Genomic DNA, 7,358 nt, shown 5'->3' on the forward strand with positions numbered 1-7,358 from the left:
AGATGTTTCAGTTGTGGTAATAAAGGACATCTCTCTTGAGAATGTCCCAACCAAGGGAAGACTCCCCAAAAGAAAGTAAAAAAGATCCACAAAGTTGTGGAGATTGAAGAAAGTGACAATGAAGAAAAAGTTGCTGGTCCATCTGTTGCTCTTGTAAACATTACCAGAGTGCTTGGAAAGGATTTTTAGAAGGGAACTCTGCATTGACACCAGACATTCCCAAAACTAAGGACAGTTCTATTTCTGTTGCACCTGTACTAGTATCTTCTACTCCAGATTGTACTATGCAAATCCCTGTCACCCTTTACACATCAGAAAGAACTGAAAAAGTTGTCAAAACCACTGCACTGGTTGATTCCAGTGCAGAGGTCTCTTGTATCAATTGGGGATTTGTGTGAAAGCATCAAATCCCTACTCAATGACTTGCAGAGCCCATCCTTACCAAGAATGCGGATAGAACTCAGAATTCCAAGGGAAAATCCTGTTCTCCACCACCCTCTATTTCAGGGTTGAAGGAATCATCCATCAAACCTTCTTCCATGTCATTAATTGTGGAACAGAAAATGTCATCCTTGGCCTCCCTTGGCTTCAAGAAAATAACCCTGTCATTGATTGGAGAATGGGAACCCTCTCCATTGATGAGAAGACCGATAGGTCCAAAGAACTGAAGCACAACATTGCTTCTGTTGTGGTTGAAGAACCAGTTGTAAACCTTGTGTCCCCAACTGAAAAGAAAGGGATAAACAAGTTTATGGACTATGAAGAACCCAAAGATGAAACCATCTGTGCACATTTTGTGATGTTGGTTGGGAAACTCATAGAAGAGGCAAAAAAGATTAACCCAAACAACAGTCTTCTTCAAAAGATCACAACAGCCACTGAGTTAGCCCAAGAAGAACATAAAAAGAAACTGAAAGCTGTCCTCCCAGAGGACTATAAGGAATTCACTTTGGTCTTTGAGAAACCCTCTGATGGAGTCCTTCCTCCATCATGACCTTATGATCATGCTATCAACCTTGCCAAAGACTTTGTCCCCAAGGTGGCTAAAGCATACATGCTCTCTCCCTCAGAAAGAGAGTCCATGGAGAAATTCATCAAAGAGAACCTTCGTGAGGGGAAAATCCACCCCTTGAAGTCTCCACAAGCAGCACCCTTCTTCTTTGTAGGAAAGAAAGATGGCTCCCTTTGACCTTGCCAAGACTACCAATATCTGAATAAAAACACTGTGAAGGACACCTACCCCCTTCCCCTTATTTCAGATCTCACTGATAAACTCAAGGGAGCATCTATCTTCACAAAGATGGATGTACAATCGGGCTATAATAATGTCTGCATCAAAGAAGGCGACCAATGGAAGGCTGCATTCATCATGCACAAGGGACTTTTCAAACCAACCATCATGTTCTTCAGGTTGTGCAACTCCCCCACCACCTTTCAGCACTTTATGAATGACTCATTCTGAGACATGATCACTGAAGGATGGATGATTGTCTATATGGATGATCTCCTCATCTTCTCTACCAACCCCAAAGAACACAAACACAGGACTCATTGAGTTCTTGAATGAATGAAAGAATTGTCACTTCCTCTCAAGTTAGAGAAGTGTCATTTTGATCTAACCAAGGTTGAGTATCTTGGAATGATCATCAAGAAAAACACCATTGCCATGGACCCTGTCAAGGTTCAAGGCATCACTGAATGGCCTGTCCCAAAGAAGGTCAAAGACATGCGATCCTTTTTAGGATTCACAAATTTCTACAGAAGATTTGTCCCATACTACTCAGACATTGCCTGACCTCTGATTGACCTCACCAAGAAGACAGTCACCTGGGAATGGTCAAAAAGGTGCCAGACTGCTTTTGACATTTTGAAAAGAATCTTCATGGCACAACCAACCCTTCGAATGCCTGACACTTCTCAGCTATTTGCTATCTCTACTGATGCATCCAAATATGCAACTGGAGGTGTTCTCCTTCAGGAAAACTTGAACGGCCAGTGGCAACCCTGCACCTTTATCTCCAGTCATTTAACCCCACCAAGCAAAATTATGACATCTATGACAGAGAGTTACTAGGGGTTATCTGTAGATTGAAGTCCTGGAGACATTATCTCCATGGATTGCCATTCCCAGTCAAGGTGTTTACTGACCATAAAAACCTGACTTACTTCAAAGCACCACAAAACCTGAATCACTGCCAGGCATGCTGGCTACTTGATCTTGCAGATTTTGATCTGCAACTTGAACAGGTCCCAGGCAAAGACCTGGCCACCCCTGACACACTATCCCACTGACCTGATCATGTCCCTGATGATGACAAAGACAACAAAGGGGTTACCTTCCTTCCACAAATGTTGTTTGTCAACCTCATTGACATGAACCTAACCCAGAAGATTGTGACTTCCTCTATGAAAGACCCCATGGTCCAGATGGCACTTCATGCCATAGAAAATATTGACATGCCACTCCCATTCAAGTCCCATCTCTCTGATTGGTGATTTGATAATGGGGTATTACTGTATAAAGACAGGGTCTACATTCTGGATGACCCATCCCTCCACTGAACTGTGGTGTCTAATCACCATGATCACCCTTCTGCTGGACACCCTGGTGTCCTGAAAACCTGACAGCTTGTCTCATCTGAGTTCTGGTGGCCCAGACTCGCTTCCTTTGTCCAGAAATATGTTGAAGGCTGCACTACTTGCCAACAGAATAGGGTTAACACCCACCCAATGACACCACCCCTTACACCCATCCCCTTGACCTCAACTCGCCCCTTCCAACAGGTCTCTTGTGATCTCATCACTGACCTTCCCCTCTCTAAAGGCTATAACTCCCTTTTGGTCATGGTAGACCATGAAGAAAACTGCCTCTGCTGTGGATGTTGCAACTCTCTTTTTTAAGAAGGTTTACTCCCATTTCAGGTTGTATGACAGAATTATATCCAATAGGGGACCCCAGTTTGCCTCTGCCTTCACAAAAGAACTTGCTTCCCTTCTTGGGTACTTCCTTGCTTTGTCCACAGCATATCACCCTCAGACCGATGGAGAAACAGAACATGTAAATCAGGAGGTGGAAACTTACCTCTGAATCTTCTGCCAGAATGACCCCACCTCATGGGTGGATAATCTTTCCATGGCAGAGTTCATGCATAACCACCATCCTCATTCTGTCATGCATCAATCCCATTCTACCTCATGTATGGGTATGAACCAAAACCCCTCCCATCTCTTATTGTGGAGACCCACCTTCCAACTGCTGAGTCCAGACTCAAGGAACTTCAAAAAGCTAGAGAGGAAGCCTTAGTGGCACATGATCTAGCTAGAAAAACAATGAAAGACTGCTTGTCTCGACCCTTCTCCCCATTTCAAAAAGGAGATAAGGTTTGGCTCGAAGCACAGAATTTGAAATGCTCCTACAAAAACAGAAAGATTGCCCCAAAACAAGAAGGACCCTTCATTATTTCTGAAGTCCTATCCCCAATCACCTATTGCCTCGCCATTCCTGCATGATGGAAGATTCATAATGTCTTCCATGCTTCCCTCTTATCACCCTATTGTGAAAATGACATCCAACGACTGAACTTTCCAGCTCCACTCCCTGATTTGATTAATGAAGAAGAAGAAGAAGAATATGAAGTAGAGGCAATAGTCAGCCATAAGAGGTCCAGCCATGGACACACCTTTTTAATCAAATGGAAGGGTTACCCTTCATCTGAAAACTCATGGTGAAAAGAAGCACATGTTGAACATGTGGATGATACACTCTCCACATATAAGAAGCGATTCCCCAAAGACTTCTCTCCTCAGAAACAACCCACTCAATGTCCCACTCATACCATCCAAAAACTCTCCATTGAAATGCCTCCTCATTGCTACACTTATCCTTGCAAACCTTCTCATCATCACACACTGTTCACTTGTCAACAGCAACAACCTGCCAACCATCAAATGATCACTTCATACCAGCTCTTCATCACTGATCCTACCATTGTTGGCACCATCTATCATGAGGTCAATGAGAACTCTCCTCTCAACCTCATTTACCATGCCACCATCCAAGCTCTTCAGCTTGAAGAGTTGTCCAGATATGTAAATTGACAGAACCCCCTTCTGTCCCCTGCCCATACTATTCTCAATGAAATCGCTTATGAGCAGGTTCCCCTGCTTCTCCAAGTTTTTGATGTCCTGGGTGGAGCTGATCTCATCTACAATGTCCATCAGTACCCAACATTGATTGCTCCTCCTCCCCCTGGATCCAGAAGACCCTCGACTGCAACCTCTCCTCCTGTTTCTTCTGTGTTGTCTTCCCCCCCAGTGTTGTCACTGTGATCCTCCCATTCCTCCCACTCATCTCACTCTCTCCGAAGAGCTGATTGACCTCGTGCCTGTTGTCTATCAGGTGCTAATCCACAACCCTGTGAGTCCCATGGCTCCCCATCTGAAATAGACCCTGAGACCACCTTTGGTGTCTCAAGAGCTGAACTCAACTACACTTTGAATATTGTCAAGACTCTTGCCCAGCTACCCCTGTCCCCAGTCCTAAATGCCATGACTGAGGCTGATCGCCCTCTCACCCCTTCTGATCCACATCACTGTCAGACGTGCTATGTCTGCTGCCATCTTGGGCACATCCATGTCAATTGTGGACTCCACAAATGTCCCCTTTGTCATGCTGTGAGTCAAAGTGAGGTTCAGTGGTGAAAACCAACCAAAACCAACACAAAAGACAATGAAAGCAAGTGGTGGTGTGCCTATGCGGTACCTAGATGGTAGAACCTGTTCTTTGGGAGGGTTTTTGCAAGCTACAACACTCAAAGATGAGTGCTGAGGGTTGGGGGTGCTCCTGATGAAGAGGGAGCAAGAATGTGATAGAAAGCGATAGGGTAGACTGCTGTCAGCCTACAGAAGGATGGATGGTGACTTAATTCGATGTCCTAAGCTGTACTGAGCTCAGGGAGGGCTTGGAGCAAAGTATATGGATGATAGATGATGATAAGCGAAGTAGATGATAGCTAGACCCTTAATAAAGTCTCAACTATTGAAGCTGATGAATGATTTTCTGAGAGATGATAAATTGTGAGCAAGAGGGGCTCTCTGATGTCTTCTTTTTTTTTTTGCTACCTAAGTACAGTGACTTATATACAGTACAGGGGCATTGCCTATGGAAAACAAGGTGAAAACACTTGGTAAGTGATTGGTAACTGATGAGTAAGGAATGTAAGCGATGGGTAATCATCTTGGAAAGCATTGGTAAGCATTGGTAAGGATAAGTAAGCCAAAAAGCAAAGAATCAGTAAGCAAAGTCAAAAGATTGGTAAGTATTGGCAATAGGTGAGTCAAAGACAGTCAGAATGTCACAGTATGAGTCAAGCAATGTCAGGAACTGGGCAAGTGCACTGGAATTGCATTAGGGGGAGGCTGTGCATGTCACATCTTGAAGAGATCGCTTCTAGGCCAAAGTGGGATGACAGAGAGGCAGCACTGATCTGATGCCAATATAGTACATCCAAAAGCAGACAGGGTGAGTCAGCTGTCAACAGGGGTCAAGCTTTGGGGGTCTGTGGGGTGACAGGAGCATAGGGGATTGCAACTTTCCCCCCCAAACCATCCTCTCAGTGAAGCAAATAAAAACTTCATGAACAAGGCTCTGTTGGAAGAGAGGATGAAGGGGGAGCATCTTCTGCTGTATCTTGCAACAAGGAGGCAAGATGTGCATCATACTCATCATGGATGCGATCAGGGAGAGTGGAGAACAGTAGATTATACTGTAGCTGTTGCAATTTTGGAAGAATGACGGATGAGACTGGTATGAAGATGTTGCAGGGGGCAGGGAGGAAGGATCCATATGCTTCTTGGACTGGAGAGACTGAGATGACCACATAAGACCTTTCCAAGCAAATGACAGACCCAAGGTGACCAAAGAACATCCTCCTGGAGGTCATACTGACAAAAAGAACACACTGTCCAAGCTGGATGGGCTGAGAGGGGGCAGATGAGGGTGGGATGTACCAGGACACTTTAGGACGGAAGCTGGTAGGAACTCCTGGTAGATATATGTAGCCATGGTCCCTAGCAAAGGGGACAAGCGAAATGACTGATGTGGAGGCAGCCATATCAGAAGAATTGGTGAAATGAGCATCTTTTGGAGGGAGTGCTGTAGAAATGTGTGGAGTGCGCAAATCCTTTCCAATCCTGGAAGGTAGGATTGCGTGGCTGAGCACTACAAGCGAGTGTGGGAATGGTTTCAGTGTCTGCAGAACTGGTGGAGATACATCGAAAACCGGAATGCCATACACAGGCACTTAAGAATTTTATTGGCACTCAACCTGCCTCCTCCTTTTTCTTTGGCATTGACAACCTGTTCTTGTGCGAGGGATGACTGCTGACATTGCTGGCTGTCCTTCTTTGCATGAGGGCTATGGTCTTCACCTCCATTCATCAGCTACATCCATGTCCACCTCACCAAACACCTTTGGTGTGTGACAACGCATGTGACCGTGAAGAGATGAAAAAGGAAAGCCCCCTGACGGAGGCATAACACTGACAACATGGTTGCTGATACCCTTACCAAACCCTTACCAAGCATCAAGGTGAAACACCTTGCATCTGCACTCAGACTTTGTTCTGATTGAGGGGGAGTGTCAAGAATGTGTTCTGGAGTTATGGTAGCCTCTCGGGGTTTTGCCCAGAGGGCTCAGAATTTCTCCCTGACCCTCAGAGTTAACTTCCAATGTCACTATGCTTACTAATTACAGTACTATAAATTTTCCACACTGTTCTTTTCCACCTCAGTGATTACTTTGTACACTGAGGTGAGCATACTTATACTTACATTCATTTACTCAGTACTGACATAGTGTAGATACTCATACCTTCATTAGGTACCAATAAAGTGATTACTTCATACACTGAGATACTCATACCTTCATTAAAGCTTTCCAGTGAATAGGGTTGGGAGTGGCAAATGGATTTTTACCTCACTCTCTCACTTTCCTAATACCTGAGCCACATATTGAGTGATCTTTTACGAAGTGAAGGATCCTGCTGAGTGACCCTCTTGAATGGAGGGCAAATGATATGGTCAGGGTCTGATGTTGGTGGCACTCAGTTACATATCATGAAACCAGAAACGATGGGTACTTACTGTTGTATATTCTGTCTTTCATATTATACTTTCATCTGCATCCCACTTAGTATTATGGTGCGCATTTGACCATATTACATAATCATGTTCATTTTCATACTCAAGTAGCATACTCACACCTCAGTTGGCTACTTAACCCAACTGAGGTGAGCACTTTCTACATCCTGTCTTTACACTCAGCTAATAGTCCTGTAGTATATATTCTACACTTACA

The sequence above is a fragment of the Pisolithus orientalis genome (assembly GCF_024613125.1).
Source record: "Pisolithus orientalis strain OTSU chromosome Unknown F5J12scaffold_102, whole genome shotgun sequence".
In the NCBI taxonomy this organism is placed as follows: Eukaryota; Fungi; Basidiomycota; class Agaricomycetes; order Boletales; family Pisolithaceae; genus Pisolithus; species Pisolithus orientalis.